Source organism: Lepidochelys kempii, chromosome 3 (assembly GCF_965140265.1).
Source record: "Lepidochelys kempii isolate rLepKem1 chromosome 3, rLepKem1.hap2, whole genome shotgun sequence".
In the NCBI taxonomy this organism is placed as follows: domain Eukaryota; kingdom Metazoa; phylum Chordata; order Testudines; family Cheloniidae; genus Lepidochelys; species Lepidochelys kempii.
This window is the reverse complement of record NC_133258.1, coordinates 201,237,650-201,253,315: the sequence shown is the minus strand read 5'-3', so window position 1 is coordinate 201,253,315 and position 15,666 is coordinate 201,237,650. Positions and strand designations below refer to the sequence as shown.

Here is a 15,666-nt window from a genome sequence, read left to right as displayed (position 1 = left end):
TCCTTTAATCAAACCGGCGTAATGCCTCAAGCCGCCTTTCCTTACTTTGCGGGTCAGTACATTTGGATGACCAATGCAACTATTTTTCATCAGCGTGAGTACGACCAGGGAAAAACCAGTGTTTACAGATACAAATCTAATCCTCCCAAGCCGCTCCCGCCCAGGAAAATAGCCACACACACTCACGCCCTGTTCACGTGTAACCACGCATGAATGCCCGGCCAACACGCTGGGTTGCACACATGCACCGATCCCGGCCGTCCACATGCGCGCACGCCTACGGGCCACACGCCGCTGGGCTCATGCCCTCACGCGGGCACCTGCCGGGAGGGGCGCTCCCGCCGCCTGGGGGGAACCGGCCCGCGCGCGCCGCCCTGCGGCCCGGGCGCCCCTGCTGGCCCGGCCCGGCTCGGCTCCCACGCTGCGCCCGCGCGCAGACCCCCCCCTCCCCGCCTCCCGGGGCTGCCGCTGCCCCTGCGCGCCTCATGCGCCGGCCGGGCCGGGGCCGGGTCCTCCCAGGAGAGAGCCCGGCGCGGCGGAGCGCCCCCCCCCCTTCCCACACACACACACACACACACACACTGCGGGGACTGACCCGGGCCCGCCGGCCGTGTGTGCGCGCGGCGCGGCGCGAGGAGGCCCCAGCCCCCGGGGGGCGGGGGGGGGACGAGCCGCCGCCAGGCCAGTGCCGCGCTCCAGCCCCGCGCGCGCGCCCCCGCTCCCGGGACCTGGCGTCTCGCGCCTGCCTGGAGCAGCGGGGGGAGGCCCGGGGAGGGGGTGCAAAATCAGGAGCCACGGGGCGCGGAAGCCGCCCGCCCGCCCCCTTCGCGGCTCAGCCCCAGCACATCCTGTGCACAGGGGGCGGGCTGGCCGGCCGGGGCTGCTGCCCTCCTCCTCCTCCGGAACCCTCCCGGCTGCAGCTGATGTAAGGCGATGGGGGGCTTCTCTGCGGGGAGTGGGGCTTGCTCGGGGAGCTCCGTGCACGGGCAAAGGCGGCGCGGGGGGCGGAGGATGCGGCGCAAGCGGTAGATGCGTTTCCTGGTGAGCAGCCCGGAGCGGCAGCGGGAAGCCAAGGGGACAGGTAGGGGGAAGCCGGCTCCGGCGCTGCCCCGCGCTGCGGGGGGATGCGTGGGGGTGCCTGCCCCCCCCTCCCCGGTCTCTCTGTGTACCGGTGCGGCGGCCCGTCGCAGCGACGGGAGCGTTCGCCTTGTCCCCGCCTCGCAAGGTGCCCCTCCACCGCTGTGCCTAGGCTCCGAGTGAATGCGTGTGATTGGAGAAGGGGGTAGGGGGGCACGACTGTTCATTTCTATTTTGCTCTTCCAGGCTTGTTGCGGTGGAGAAAGCCCTTGCTTCAGTGATCCTGACATGAGTTCTGGTCCTTTCCCACGGGCCATAACCTTGGGGTTCTGGCTGGCCGTGCAAAGTAGGCAGGATTAGTGCATCTTTGCAAGCCCAAACTCGCAGCTCGAACCGATCCTTCCACTTGCTGCACACAAGACCAGATTTTTGTTCTAAATTAAATTCTTCTTCTCCTCATCCTTATTGCCAGCTGAGCCGATCACTGTAGTTTTTTCAGGGGTATCCGGATTGTGTCAATGCAGTGTGGTGTGTGACCAATGTGTCTCTTTTAGCTGAGAGTAACTTTGTTTTGAACAATGGGATCCTACCTCTGAAGGGGTTTTTTTTTATGTTCTTTAATACAGAAAGAGAGAGAGCGAGAGCAGGACTATTATTAAATAGAATACCTGTGTGAATATATGTGTGTATGCATGCATTAGCTCTGTGTGTGTAAAACATGTCAAGTCTAATTTACATAAATGTATCAACATAATATTTTTATAATATAACTTTTAAACCAAGATGTTGACTACGGTTGCCATTTTGCCAGCAATACTGTATGTATTTGACTTTTGAATTATGTACAGTCAGACACCTGTTACTTAATCCTGTTTATCCTTGTCAATTATTGTTATCCAACCTTAGTCATAATTTTATCTCTGAAAATAAAATGCAAATATGGTTCTTCTAAAAATGATGCTATGCTGGTATACAGTAAGAACAGGAGAGACTAATGGATATCTCAAGTAATATTTTTCCAAAGAGAGTAATTCTGGAAAATACCTGGAAAAAAAAATCTTTCTCTCAGAGGTAGGTTTATGCTGCATGCAGAGATGTGTGTGGTGGGGGTAGGTGGGGGGTACAACTTTAAAAACAATCAGCAGAGGATATGCTAAATGATTTACAGTGTAGATGACTTTCCTTTGTTTTTGTAAATAATGTGTGCAGTATGTTTGCTTAATAGTATAATGTTGCTTACTACTCTCTGAACTTCCCTTTGAAAGTGTAAAATTATAGGACTTTATGATGAATAATCTGAGTTATTGTCAATTATACAGAAAAATAAAACAGACCCTAATTATACAAAAGAATAGAATGAATGGTGTCATTACGCATAGAAAATCATATTATGTAAAGCTTATTTGAGTAGTGTATTAAGTGTTTTCCCGGGACAAGGAATATTATTTATTTGAAGAGGTTTTCTGTAAATTAACTTCTAAAAGTATAACATTTATTGTATTCACAGTTTTCTTCCAGGTCACAGGTACCTACCTAGGCCCTTACACAGCAGAAGGGTTGCTATTACATAGGACTGCGCATTTTTGTATCATACAGAGGCAGTTTATAAATATTAATTGGAAACAGACTCATTCCTTTCTGTTAGTGATAATTTAATAATGTAATTAAAATAAATTCCAAAATAGTATGTCACGGGTAAGATTAATTGCCACCTACAGTGAGATTTTAGGTATGGCCATCTAATTCTAGGAAGGAACAAAATGATCAGGGAATATAAAATAGTATGCATTTCAGGCATGGAAACTTTTTCACAACTGCTAATTTCACTCTGCCTGCAAATAATCAGGTTTGAGTCTTCTTTTGATGACTAAACACCTAGTATTCATCTAAAAGTCAAACCTCTGGTGAAAATATAACTCTTCAAGTAGCTGTCAAAACAGAATTTTAAGGTCTGATTTGATCACTGGGTATGGATTCATATCTGGTGGAGTAACAATGCCTTTTATTTTATAGGTGTACGCCCACACACAAGAGCTTTGTTCTAAAACAGAATTTCTTATGCAGTGAATTTAAAAATAAAACACATAATGTATTCTGTAAGCTATATTTTGCTCTTTTTTTTTGTGAACAGAGAGGAAAGCACCTAAAGGGAAAAGAGATAAAGACAGAAGAAAGGGTAAAGAGAGAAATTCCATATCGGCTTCCCTTACAAATGCAGGAAAGACAAACCTATTTGCTGTGTATCTCATTGTTATATACCATCCAAAATCCAGTCGCTAGCTGTACCCTTCTGCTTCCATCTTTTTTAAATAAATGACCAGTTCTTTTGACCTGATGTACACTGCTGACTTCTGTTGCTGACTTTGGCCATTTGTTCCAGTAATGTCGTGCACTTAGAGCTCTACTATGAGTCTGTCAAATCCATTTGCACTGTACTTATTCATAACAAAAATATTAGAACAGTTTCTGGTTTAATGTACCTTAAATATTTGGTACTGCTTTTGTAGGAAGTGATGACTTTATTTTAAAATCAGATTTAAATACCCTCTATTTCAAACTCTTGTCGGTATAATTTCCATTATTCTCATGATTATTCACTTTGTTTCAATATTTCCTTTATGTTAGCTTGACGTTTTTTGTAGTCTTGTAGCTTTATGATTCATTTTCATTTGTGGTTTTACCGTATGAATTATATTCCATTCTTGGTCGTCATTTGCAGAATAACTAATTCTGATAATTTTAGTTTAAATGTTTTGTTGTTGAAACTGAAGTGGATGCTGTGCTAAAGATGAAGCCAACCATTTTACGAATGAGTGTCTGTCTAAGAGAAACAATACCTCATTTGTTTTAGGAAGACTTTGGCTTCCTCCATATTTTTAAGCATCTGTCCTACAGTATTCTGGGAATTGTTGGAAAATGTGGTGGAAATCAAATTTCCTAAGTCATCCAATTACAGGATGCTTCAAACTGGTTGATTGTCAGTAGTAACCATTATCAAAAATTGCACAAAACAACATTTCTGATTGGGCTAATCAATAGTAAAGGCTCAATTCCACCCTCAGATTAAAGGGTGGATTGTACCACTGTGACCACTTGCAGCGAGAGTGAGAGGTTATGGGCTCTGCTGCCAACTGTCTGTTGATGACAGCTGGCTGCATATCTCTTTCTCCACTATTGCAACCACTGGCACTAATAAGATGTCACAATACTTACAAAAGATCAGCTCCTGGACGAAGAGCAGCTGGCTCAAATTCAATCTAGGCAAGATCTGAGTCATGCTGGTTGGCGGGGGGTAGCCCTAAGAAGAGCTAGCCAGTCCTCTGACCCTTTCTTTCTTTTGAAGGTTTCCAGCCGTCATTCAAAGTGGTGGAAAGTCTTGGGTCCTCTTTGACTCATTACTGAACTTGGATGAGCAGGTAGCATCAAAAACCAAAAGTGTCACCTTCATGTCCAGCTTGCTAGGAAACACCACCCCTTCCTTGGGGATAAGCACAGGTTTCAGCTGGCACAAGATGTGGCTGTCTGTCTTCTTCATGGCTTATGCTGCCGTGAGCACATCAAGCCAGTGCTCCTGTCCCTGCACTGGCTTCCAGTCCTTTATCCACTGCCATTCTAGGTCTTTGAGCCTAATCTTAGAACAACTGATGGATCGTGTCCCAGCTATGTCAGAGACCCCATCATCATCGACAAGCCACAGAGACAGCTGTGTTCCTTTGGGACCAATGCCGATTGCAAAGCCCAGAGTGACGCGTGCATGAGAATGGGGATGAGATAATTTCAGTTGAGGGCATCTGTCTATCAGAGAACTTTGAGGAGGTGAGAGGAATCCAGAACTTGACTTTCTTTGGGAAATGCTGGGAAGCCTTTCTTTCTGATAAATCTTAAACTCCATAACCAGAACAGCATACACAGCATCAGCTGCTCCCCTTTCCTCTTACCCCTTCCAAAAAAAGAGACCGTACGGAAAGCCCGGTTTTTTTTAATCACCCAAAAAGGGAGACACACAAGAGATTCCATGACACCCACTGGCAAAAGTGGGTGTAATACTTCCTAATCTATTTTATATGGAAGGTGTAGCGCTACTAGAGGGGTGAGTGGCAGTACCAAACCCTAAACTAGGATAGTTTGGTGCCATTTCTTTTTTGTGTTTTCTCAAAATGGAGGCCTGGTCTCACTCTTTGCCCAGCAAGAACGGTGTCTTCTGGAGCTTTAGAAAAACAGTTGCTAGGCACCTGAGGCAAGATGGAGGGTGACCTGCCCTTCGGTCTTCTCGTAGAGAGCCCAAGACTGAAATCAGTGCCTGATGGAGTTTTTGCTGCAATAGTCCTGCGCCCAGCTCCAACCGCTGAAGAAGCCTTTTTGTGCAGTATATGAGGATAGTGTTTGGGACTGGGATCTTTTTAATACCTCTGTGGTGAGCTAACCCTCAGTGTTTGCAGCACCAAACCATGGGAAGGAAATCTGCTCCCTGTGCAGACTGATGACCCTTGTAGAAGCTGAGTAACCTGCATAGTTCCCTGTTAGTTGATGTATTGATAGACCAGCAGCTGATAAGAAATACTTTTTTCTGACCATTTGGTGGTGGGATTATACTCTTGTTATTTTTATGCATATGTATGTGTCTGAGTATACGCACATGCATGTGTATATCAAAATATATTTATATGCACACACCCATGCGCGCGCTCTCTCTCTTTTTAGTGTATGTATTAGTGAGACAAGGTGGGTGAAGTAGTATCTTTTGCTGGACCAACTGCTTTGTATTCGTCATTAACGTGCATAAGCACTGCTGTCAGCCTGACCTCTCTTTTGTGTATGTGTGTTTAATAAATACATTTCTGGAAAAGGAAGCCTATGCACAATTTGAATATCAAACAGTCTGCTCTTAAATACTCATTCCGCATCAGTTCCTTCCTCCAAGTATTTCCTCACCAAAATGTATGCAAATCATTGGTGAATCAGGGGATTCCTTTACATATATATATATATATATATAAAGCCTCTCATTTGTGTTCCAGTTCTCTTTTCCACAGTCGTGTAAACACTGGAATGATTGTGAAGAAGGAGAATAAGGGGCAGTCCAATGAAGGAATTCTGGGCAGGAGAGACTGGGATAAATGAAGAGAATGCGGGTGACATTTTCCCTTAGGCATTCACTAAAAAGCTCCTTGTTGGTTTTCCATTCCTATTTCTCTTTCTGGAGATAGTCCTGTGTGATTACCTTTTGCCTGCTTGAATATGCTCTGTCTCTCAAACCTCTTCTTTTCCATCTTGAATTTGCACATGTGCAGAGATATGAAGAGTGACTCTGAATATATGTCCAGGGACAGGTCTTCCCTCCTCTTCTTTTGCTTAGCTCAGTAAGATTTTCCATGCTCTGGATCCCGTACACCTGCCCCCATGTCTACTTTAGGACATCTGTATGCTGCAGTGGCCACCAAAGTGAAAAACAAGAAATGAAAGAGTTTCTAACCATAGCAATAGCCTGTCCATCCCTTGAAATACATGAAGTACAATAAAAGTAACAATTTTTGTTCCAGTTTAGAATTCCAGTGCCGTCTTGCGAGTCATTTTTTCTCTTAGACCAGAGATGGTGAGGACATATTACAATTTACTCACAATACATGTAAAAATTAATTCCATAATGGGAGGAAGGAAGAGGAACCATGAGGTAATCACTAAAACGGGACCCTTAAAAACACCTCTGTGGAGGGTCCCATCCAGGAAAGAAAAGCTGTTTTGAGAGAGTAGGGGGGAAAAGACAGAAACTTGCAGTAGGGCTGTTTTTGCACAAAGGATAGCGGGGGATCAGATCCATGAAAGGAGAGGCTGTGTGATCCTCTCTGATGGTGGAGGGAAATGTATGTTGCCCCAAAAGTTGATTGCAAGACAGTAGGAGGACTGCTGGATGGGAGCTTTTATTTCAGATAGAACTCTAGAGGATTGGTGCTGAGGGCTAAGATTAATTGGCCTCTCTGATGGATGTAGAGAACTGTCTGAGAGCAGCAAGAAACAGTCAGTGTAATTATTTCAGCCTATTTCATGACCTGTGTTACTTGTGCATCACTTGGCTAGGAAAGTATGCCTAGGAATGTTTTTCATGCGTTAAATGACAGGACAGAAAGGATGAAATTTGATAGCAGGTATATCAGAGCAGCCTGCAAATTAGGTGCTGCAGCTTGGCATATGAGCTGATAGATGCAAGCTAATGTAAATACTTTGGCCTTAGTGCTCAGTATGTAATTTCTTGCAGGAAAGATCTCCCATATGTGTGTACGTTGCAGGTGCTGTGTAAGCCTTGGAAACCTTTGCCCCCGTCCACCCCCCAAGCATGTCTGCCATTTTGAGTCTGTTCATATGGTGTGGTGCGCTTCTGCCCTGAAGTTGAAAATTATGAGTACTTTTTTGGTGGGGAGGGGAATGTGATGCTGAAGAATAATAGGGATCCAAAGAGGGCAGGCTAGTGAGGAGCCTTGGCAGTTGCTTTTTGTGGTGATAAGGTGGAAGAGCTGGGGCAGAGGTGGACACTTTCCCACTCATGCTGGTGGCTATTAGAACCCAGGAAGCTCTTCTCTCAGCTGCCAAATCAGCCCCTGCCAATGCATTTTACAATAAAAACCCGGCGTTCTTGCTACAAAGGGGTCACTCCTCTCCTGCTTTCTCCACCTCCAACTGAGCTCAGCTTCTGTCTGCAGATCCAGGGAAGCTGGCGATATGTCTGGCATCTCTGAGTCCGGCTCCTCATCCCACTGGTTTTCTCTGCCGCATCCTCTCTGTCTCTCACTAGCGCAATGCATGGTGCCTCAGGCAGGGAAGAGGGGTGAGTCTTGAGGGTTTGTTCCGGTTCATCCTAAAAGGGGCAAATTTTCTGAGCTGGACTGATTGCTGTTGTCCTGGGCCCTTACACACAGGAATTCTAGCCCCCTTTACTCTCTCTTGGCCCTGGATACTGCCTGTCATTGCACCACTGTCAGCTGGTCTCTTTGTCACCTGGTCATACACTAGAGTTTTGCATGTGACTGAATTCAGCTGGTCCTGGAACCCTTGTATCCCCATACAGATATCAGAGCCTGCACATCTGCCTTGGGCGAGCTGGCAATGTGCTCGTAAAATGGCTTCCTCTGAGACATGCTGGTGATAGAATCAGATTAATTTGCAAAGAGTAGAAGAAGTTATTTACTGTGCAAACAGCATGCAACTAAGCGCCACGGTTGGTGCGAGGATTGCTGAACGCGTAAATGGTTTCTGGCTAAGAGCAGACCGCCGCAGTGGAATGCGGGCTGCTAACCTAGCCAGGCAAAGGGAGGAGTATTTGCATATTTGGAACTGTTATGGAAGCTATCTGCCTCCACACTGGCATTGTGCTGGTGGAGACTGGCGAAGAGGAGAAGCACATGGGGTGGTTAACTTTGAACCAGTCTGATTCAAATGGTGGTGCCGCACTGGGGGGAACTTCTGTGTGTTGGCACAAGTTGTTGTATAGATGTGCTGTGGGTTAGCACCCCACATTTCTCTACTGCTGCCGGAGCTTTTGGCTCCATTACATCAAATAAGAGACCGTCCCTGACCTTCCTGATCTAGGATTGATAATAGTTCAGCTGCTTGTGTAGATGAGATCAAACTGTTTTCAGCAGTGGCACAGAAAGAGTGACAGAGACCTGCAGATCATTCTTGCCTCTAAAGGTATCTCTGCTACCATTTCCTCCTGCCTCTGAACTTTGGGAAACTTACATTGTGCTGCCCATATTGTATGCACTATACAGCTAAAGCAGAAGATCTAAGTTTGCATTGCTGGTAGTCTGGCATCTTGTATAAGCGGTAAGTTCATTTAGAAGAAGCTGTGTTTCTTTACAGAAGAAGCCTGTACTAAGGAATTGAAGCCCCCAAAAGTAACTTTCTGGAGCCTAGATAGGTTTGGAAGTCCTATATCTTGCTGCTGAGGGTCTTCAGTCTATACAGTGATAAAAGAGCTGCGGCATGGGGAGGTGAAGGGTCTGAGGGTCCGAGCTCCAGCCCAAGCCCAAATGTCTACACTGCAATTTTTAGACCCATAGTCCGAGCCCAAGTCAGCTGACTGGGGCTCTGAGACTTGGTGCCAGGGTTTTTTTTATCGCAGTGTACACGTTAAGACAACTGATTTCCATTTCACTGATGCTTCTCCATTTCGTATGCCTTGCCTTCTCCTGACCTGCGGCTTCAGAATATGAGTTGTTAACTGACAATGCTGACATTCCACCAGGTTGGTTTACTCAGTCGTGGATTTTTTTCCCCTGCCTTTCAGAGATAAGTGGTGATTTCAGAGCTTGATTCGTTTTTTTTTTAATTCTGCTTTTTCTGGTAAATGGTGATTTCAGAGCTTTGTCGTGACAGTTTTTTCTGTGGGTAGGTGCCTACCACCTTTCCTCCTACAGGCAACAACAGTTGGTTGTGTAAGAGCAGGGCTTCATTTATAAATGTGGGAATCTACAAAGCAAAATAAAAGTTGATATTTGCAATGGCTCTTTGCCATGTAAGCATGTGTATTTTTTAAATGGCAATTCTTGCTGTATTTTGAAACACATGTTTTGAGAAAATATGTGTGTGAGTAGTTTTGACTTCGTATGAATTAGATTAAGTTAATAACAGGTGAAACCTTGTTACTGGCAGGAATGATGCACACTGTTTTGTGCTTTTGTGCTTTAGTTGTGCTTTTCCTAGTGAGTAGCCTGGGGTTCCCTGAAATCTTAGAGTGTCATTACATTTTCATTTCTGTTCCCTATCAGCCCACTTCTACTCATAATAAAGCACTGGATATTATGAAAATTACAAAATTATCTCATTTTTGGGATGTCTTGTAAATGGAAATCATTGGTGGGCTTGTCTGGTTTACTAAAATCATGAGAACTCTGGTAGCTTTAAATTAATAGTTTGAAATGATTCATTTTAGTGACTAATCTTCAGTGACTCTAGTACTATGTATTGTAGGGACAGGCAACGGAAACCTGGAAAATTTGTTTTTCATATTCAAAGGCAGCAATGACAGGTACACGGGGGATGATATTGCTGGTTTAAATGTTGGCTGACTCCCATTTTAATTTAGTTTGGGAATATTCTATATGAACTTGCAGAGAAACTTTCATTAATACTCTGTTCTTCATAATGGGGTTGTTTTCTTTGTGAAAATCATTTTAATAGAACAAAATGTAATAAAGATTTTGAGTCATGCAAAATTACCTTGGCATTTCTTTAACCTCAGTTTTTGGGTTATTTTCTATTTCCATTTTCTTATTAAAGTTTGATGTTTAAAAAAGATAACTTATTTCTCTTAGCAGCAATTTAAATACCATAAATAACCTTCATGAGGAATTCAAATATTTTAAACAGGTAATTGGGGGCAACAAAGGGATTGGTTCACACAGTTTCTGATGAAAAGCTGTAGAACCGATTTCTTAATGTAGGAAGGGGCGAAAATTATCTGAATATGAGAGATCCGTTTTTGCTAACCAGTGTAGGCCTTTGGTGTGTGTTAGGCAAAGCATAATAATACCAGGATTCACAAAACTTTTAACATATTTTTCATTCCAAAAAAGGAAGAGTTTACATGGTGATATTTCTATTCTAAAACTGCGTAACTTTTGTAATCCATAAAACTGGAATACCAGTGGCTAATGTACCTTAGTGTTTTTCCCCCCCCCAGATGTTTGGAAAACCTGTCAAGCAGGTGGAGTGAAAATAATTGATTCTTTCGTTTTTAAGAAGTGCATTACAAATGTTAAAGAAAGGAAATCAATTGTCAATTAATATTTAAAAAATCATTTAAATGAATCATTCCTTAAAGGCAACTGGAAGGTGGACCAAATCTCCCAGCCCCTATCACTGCTTTTTTATATTGTAGGACTTAAATCAAGTTTGTTGTACAGGAGGCAGAACATATTTTGCTGAACTGAGCAACCTAAAAGTCCAGTTGATATGTAGCACCTTTTTCATGAATAAAGCACTGTTTTAATGGTAACATTTGGTTCTATATGATCAACAATATCAATTAGCGTATTCTACATCCGATGAAGTGAGCTGTAGCTCACGAAAGCTCATGCTCAAATAAATTGGTTAGTCTCTAAGGTGCCACAAGTACTCCTTTTCTTTTTGCAAAGACAGACTAACATGGCTGTTACTCTGAAACCATTCTACATTCTGTTATACCCACGTAACCTCAGCCGGTGCTCTAGTATGTAGCCCAATGCTGAGGGCATAATTTGGCCCTGACATGAACAACTTTACACCGTGGAATGCCTGCTCTAAGAAGAATGGAACTTCTATGAGATTCTGCCCTTTGATTTATGTTTATTGGTATCACGCTGGGGGGTGGATTTCTGAATCGGCACTTCTGTCAAACATCATCATTTAGCCCCAAGCTTTCAAATGTGCACATGAATTTTGGCTGCCTCTGTGGGTTTTTATTTTTGTTTTTTGGATTTCTAACTTTATGCACTTCGGGCTTGTTTCCTATTCCCGACTCTTCTACTAACTCATTCTGGACTAGATTGTGAGATAACAATCAGCCCGGGGTAATGGGCTGCATAGTATGGCACGGTACGTGGAGTATCTGGGGAAGGACATTGTGATCTGGTTTATCTGCTGCTCTGGGAGGGAGCATGTTTATACCCAGGGCAGCGTATACTGCACCCATGTTTATACCCAGGGCAGTGTATGCTGCCCGATGTGCCAGTGAAGCAATGCCTCCTGGCATGTTGGAGGTAGAGCCAAGTTTCCATCCATTCCCTGCCCGATTCCATCCCCTCTTGCTCGCTTGTGCCAGGGTGAGGTGGCTCTGTGGAGCCTGTCTCTACTTAGCTGCTGCTACCTCTGCTTATGTTGCTCTGCTAGCCAGGCCACAGTATGGTCCTGTGTGAATTTGGACAAATCAGTGAGTCTCGCTGTGCCTCAGGCTTCCCATCTGTAAAATGAGTATAACGACACTTACCTCTTCAGATTTTGGTGAGGCTTGGTTAATGCTTGTCTGTAAATTGTTTTGACAGCCTCATGTGAATGAGGCTACTGTATGTATGTACTATTTTATATCTGTATAATAAGTGCTGCTGATAACTTAGCAGCTGATTAATGATGCACAGCAGCGCTGCAGAAGAACGTCAGAGAATGAAAAAAGGGAACTGTATTCAATAGAAAAAGTAGAGGATACTTAATTACCTACCTCAAAGTTAGACATGAGGAAGGAAAACCAACCTGACTCTAGCAAAAAGTGCCATGCGATATTTAATGAGGACAAGAGGCAAGGACGTTTTTCTTGCATCTCCTCTGAAAGGCAGTGCCTCCAAACAACACCATGACACTAACACCCTAGCAGGGCATTGGTTCAGGAATGGCTCAGAAGGAAAGTACCATCTATTGAAGAAATCATCAGCAACTTTTGTTCCCCTATGGGGGCTCCACGCTCAAGAATTGACCAAGGCAAACCTTTCTGAGCTTGTGAGACCTGATGAGAGAAGTCTTTAGGCTGTTCAGAGGAAATGCTTCATTTTGCCTTCAGAACTTGTGTCTTGCTGAAAGCGGTGTTCTGTATTTTTGACAGCTCCATATTGGCTCTGTGTCTCACATTATTCCTGCTAAAGTCAAATGTAATTTATATTTACTGAGTTAGATCAAGATCCACCCATTTCTGACAGTAGCAAAGAGGTAACCTGCGTATTTGCTAAAAGCAACCATTTTCAGCCAAACGATATCCCAGATCTTGTGAATGGCTATCATAGATGCACAGGTTATGCATCGAGAGAAGCATTTTATTTTTTAAGGATGGGAAGAAGATACTAGATTTATCAATCCTAACTTTAAATACCGAGGCTGATGTCATTTCTTGAAAATCCTTAACTTCAAATTTCAAAGATCTATAGGGCAAAATATAGCTCAAAGTAACTATAGTTCATCATATGGATTGTGGTAGTAGCTATCTTGCTTAGAGAATGTAATGATTTGTGACACTTTCAGTTTAGGAGCTCGGCTTAATAACAGTTTTATATCCTGTTCGATAGTGTTTTAACAATTGTAGCATCCAGTTCTTTTCTCAGATCTACTGCACATTGCAGAAATTGCTGCTCATCTTGGCTGATTCCTTTATGTTCCAAATAGGGATTTGCACCTTTGGCTACAGCTGGCTTAGGTTAAACACCGTTTCAAAAAAAAGCCATGTTCTAGCCAAAAAGATAGTCTCTTTATATTAACGTCCCAACTTTTGACCGATTCATCTGTCTTGACCGTGGTGGAAATGAAGGCTGTTTGTGCTACATATGATGTGATGCACAGCAGTCTTCTTAAAGGTGAAGTGACCAAGGAAATGGATGCACATACTTGCAGCATAGCTCTACAAATATTTGCTAAAGCACAGGCACAATGTAAACATCAGAATTTAGGAATGCTACGCAGGTTGGAATCAGCCTTGAGGATTCTCATTCCATATTCTGAACTGTAAGATCTCTGGGGCAAGTACTATCTTTGTGTTATTTATTACACATCATCTAGACAACAGGGACCTTGCTCTTTTTTTTTCTGTTTGTCTTTAGGTACTACTGCAATAGAGGTAATAAATACATTGCTTTGAAGCTTAGGACGGATACCACATATTCTGTGCAAGTTAAAGGCGAAGAGTACTTGTATTGTTCTGATCAGCAAGCTGAAACTTCTAAAGATAAGCAGCTCTCAGCATGAACTGAACAATTAGGTGTCTTGAAATTCCAGGTATCTGGGACTTCCTTTTCAGCACCATATGGGTTACAGGAGTTTATGACCATGTATGTTAGCAAAGTGAAAGGAATCCTGTTCAATTTTTTCTTAACTATGATATGCAAATTAAAATAGTACAAGCTCAGTGATATGAACAATACCACATCTGGGCAAACTATCAGGAGTGCAGCATAATTTATGGGACAAGGCATTGCCTAAACTAGTTGAACTTACATTTCACATGCTACTAAAGGCCCCTACAGGTTTCCTTCATTAGGAAACCAACCCAATTTTGGTTTGACTTATGGTCCAGTAATAGCAGAGTTACATTATCTTTGGGCTTTGGAAATATAGTCTGGGATATCGCATTTATAGAGCCGTCAAATGTTTTGTGACCCTGGGCTTCTGGCACAAATGTAAAAGTGCTTCACTCAGTGTTAGTTCTAGCTCTGAGGATTCCCTTTGTAAACTTTCAAGTTGGAACATAACTCAGGAGCACATTCATTCTGTGTTTGGCAACAGGAATGAGACCGTTCGAATCAGCAGCACATGCTTAAAGGGACAATGTCAGTACGAAATCAGGTCTGTTTGAACAACGACTTAAAATACCCTCCAATACTGAACCTGCCACTGAATCCCCCTGCCAATTTTGGTTGCTTCATAGTCACATTTTTGTACTTTTTAGGAATGGTTGTTCTCTTCCCTGTTGTGTTAAAGACCCACAAAAATGCTGGATACTGATTAAATAACTACACAGGGGAAACAGAACAACTGATGGGCACAAAATGCAGTTAGATAAAGTAAACAAACTAGGGAAAAAATGTCCCCTCAAAGCCCTTTCAGTTACAGTAAGGTTCTGTGCTATTTAAAACATTATTATTTATTTGTATTGTTACAATGCCTAGAAGCTCCAGTCAAGAATTAAAGTCCCATTTTGCTAGGCACTGAAGACGCATAGGTACTCCTTGCCTCAAAGATCTTACAGTCTTAAGGGTAGGATAAGGCAACAAGTGTACATACTCCTGGTGGACAAAGGGAGCAAAAGGGAACAGTGAGACAATCAGAAGAGTAATAAGGAGCAGTCAGAGCAGACCAGCTGCCAGGCCTTTGGATTCCATAGTACATGTGAACAATTTTCAGCCAGAAATGTTATATTTGTAAGTTGGTGGCCTCCCTTTAAATGTATCCCTACGTACAGGGCTAGCTGTTGGCTGGAAACTGACTGGATCAGGCTAACTTAAAAAAGAATTTTGTTTGAATGATGTCTTTAGGATCAAGCCCAGTGTGTTTGCACAGTGAGGATGTGCTGCACAGATGGGTAACACCCAGTTCTGTTTGCTGAACAAATAAGAAATTAAACTGATGGCTCGTGCTTTGTTCATTTATAGGGATCAGCAGACAGTGACAAAATCCGGCCGGATAGACCTGACCTGAAGATTTCATACACGGAATAGCTTCAGAGTTTTTTAAAAAAGGTGTTGTGCTTAGAGTTTAATATTAAAATACCATGTTAAATATTTAATATACTTTAAGATTCTTTCTGTGAATTTAACCCAGCAATAATATAGGAACATTGTTTATTACTTACCTTGAACTATCCATATTGCTAGTTCACAGTAATGGCACTTTTAGCAGGTTGATGACTGTCAGGCTCAGAAATAGCAATTGTAATATGATAAAATTATTCTGGAATACATTTGCATGGTTTATTCATGGTAAGAATTGCTTTTTTGCATGTCAGACTGCTGACTAGAGCAAAATGTGTTTACTTGGAACTGGATATACATTCTGGGTTAAAAAAAGACGTGTTCTCTTAAACTGTGTATGGAAAGAAAAGAAAATTAGTTTGGTTTAATCCAGTTGTTATTTAATTTCAAC

The 15,666-nt window shown here is 43.1% G+C and overlaps 1 protein-coding gene across 16 annotated transcripts in view; it reads left to right on the top strand.

The window, feature by feature from the left end:
* Positions 1-576: 576 nt before the first annotated feature.
* PLCB4 (phospholipase C beta 4) overlaps positions 577-15,666 on the top strand; it is a 325,436-nt gene continuing 310,346 nt past the window's right edge. For 3 of the 16 annotated variants that reach the window (XM_073339639.1, XM_073339645.1, XM_073339644.1), the window contains exon 1: positions 582-925. The gene's annotated coding sequence lies outside the window, so the exon portion shown is untranslated. Of the gene's footprint in view, positions 926-976; positions 1,082-1,323; positions 2,149-15,176; positions 15,264-15,666 lie in introns of those variants that run through there. The other 13 variants (XM_073339640.1, XM_073339646.1, XM_073339654.1 and 10 more) reach the window with 10 other exon arrangements.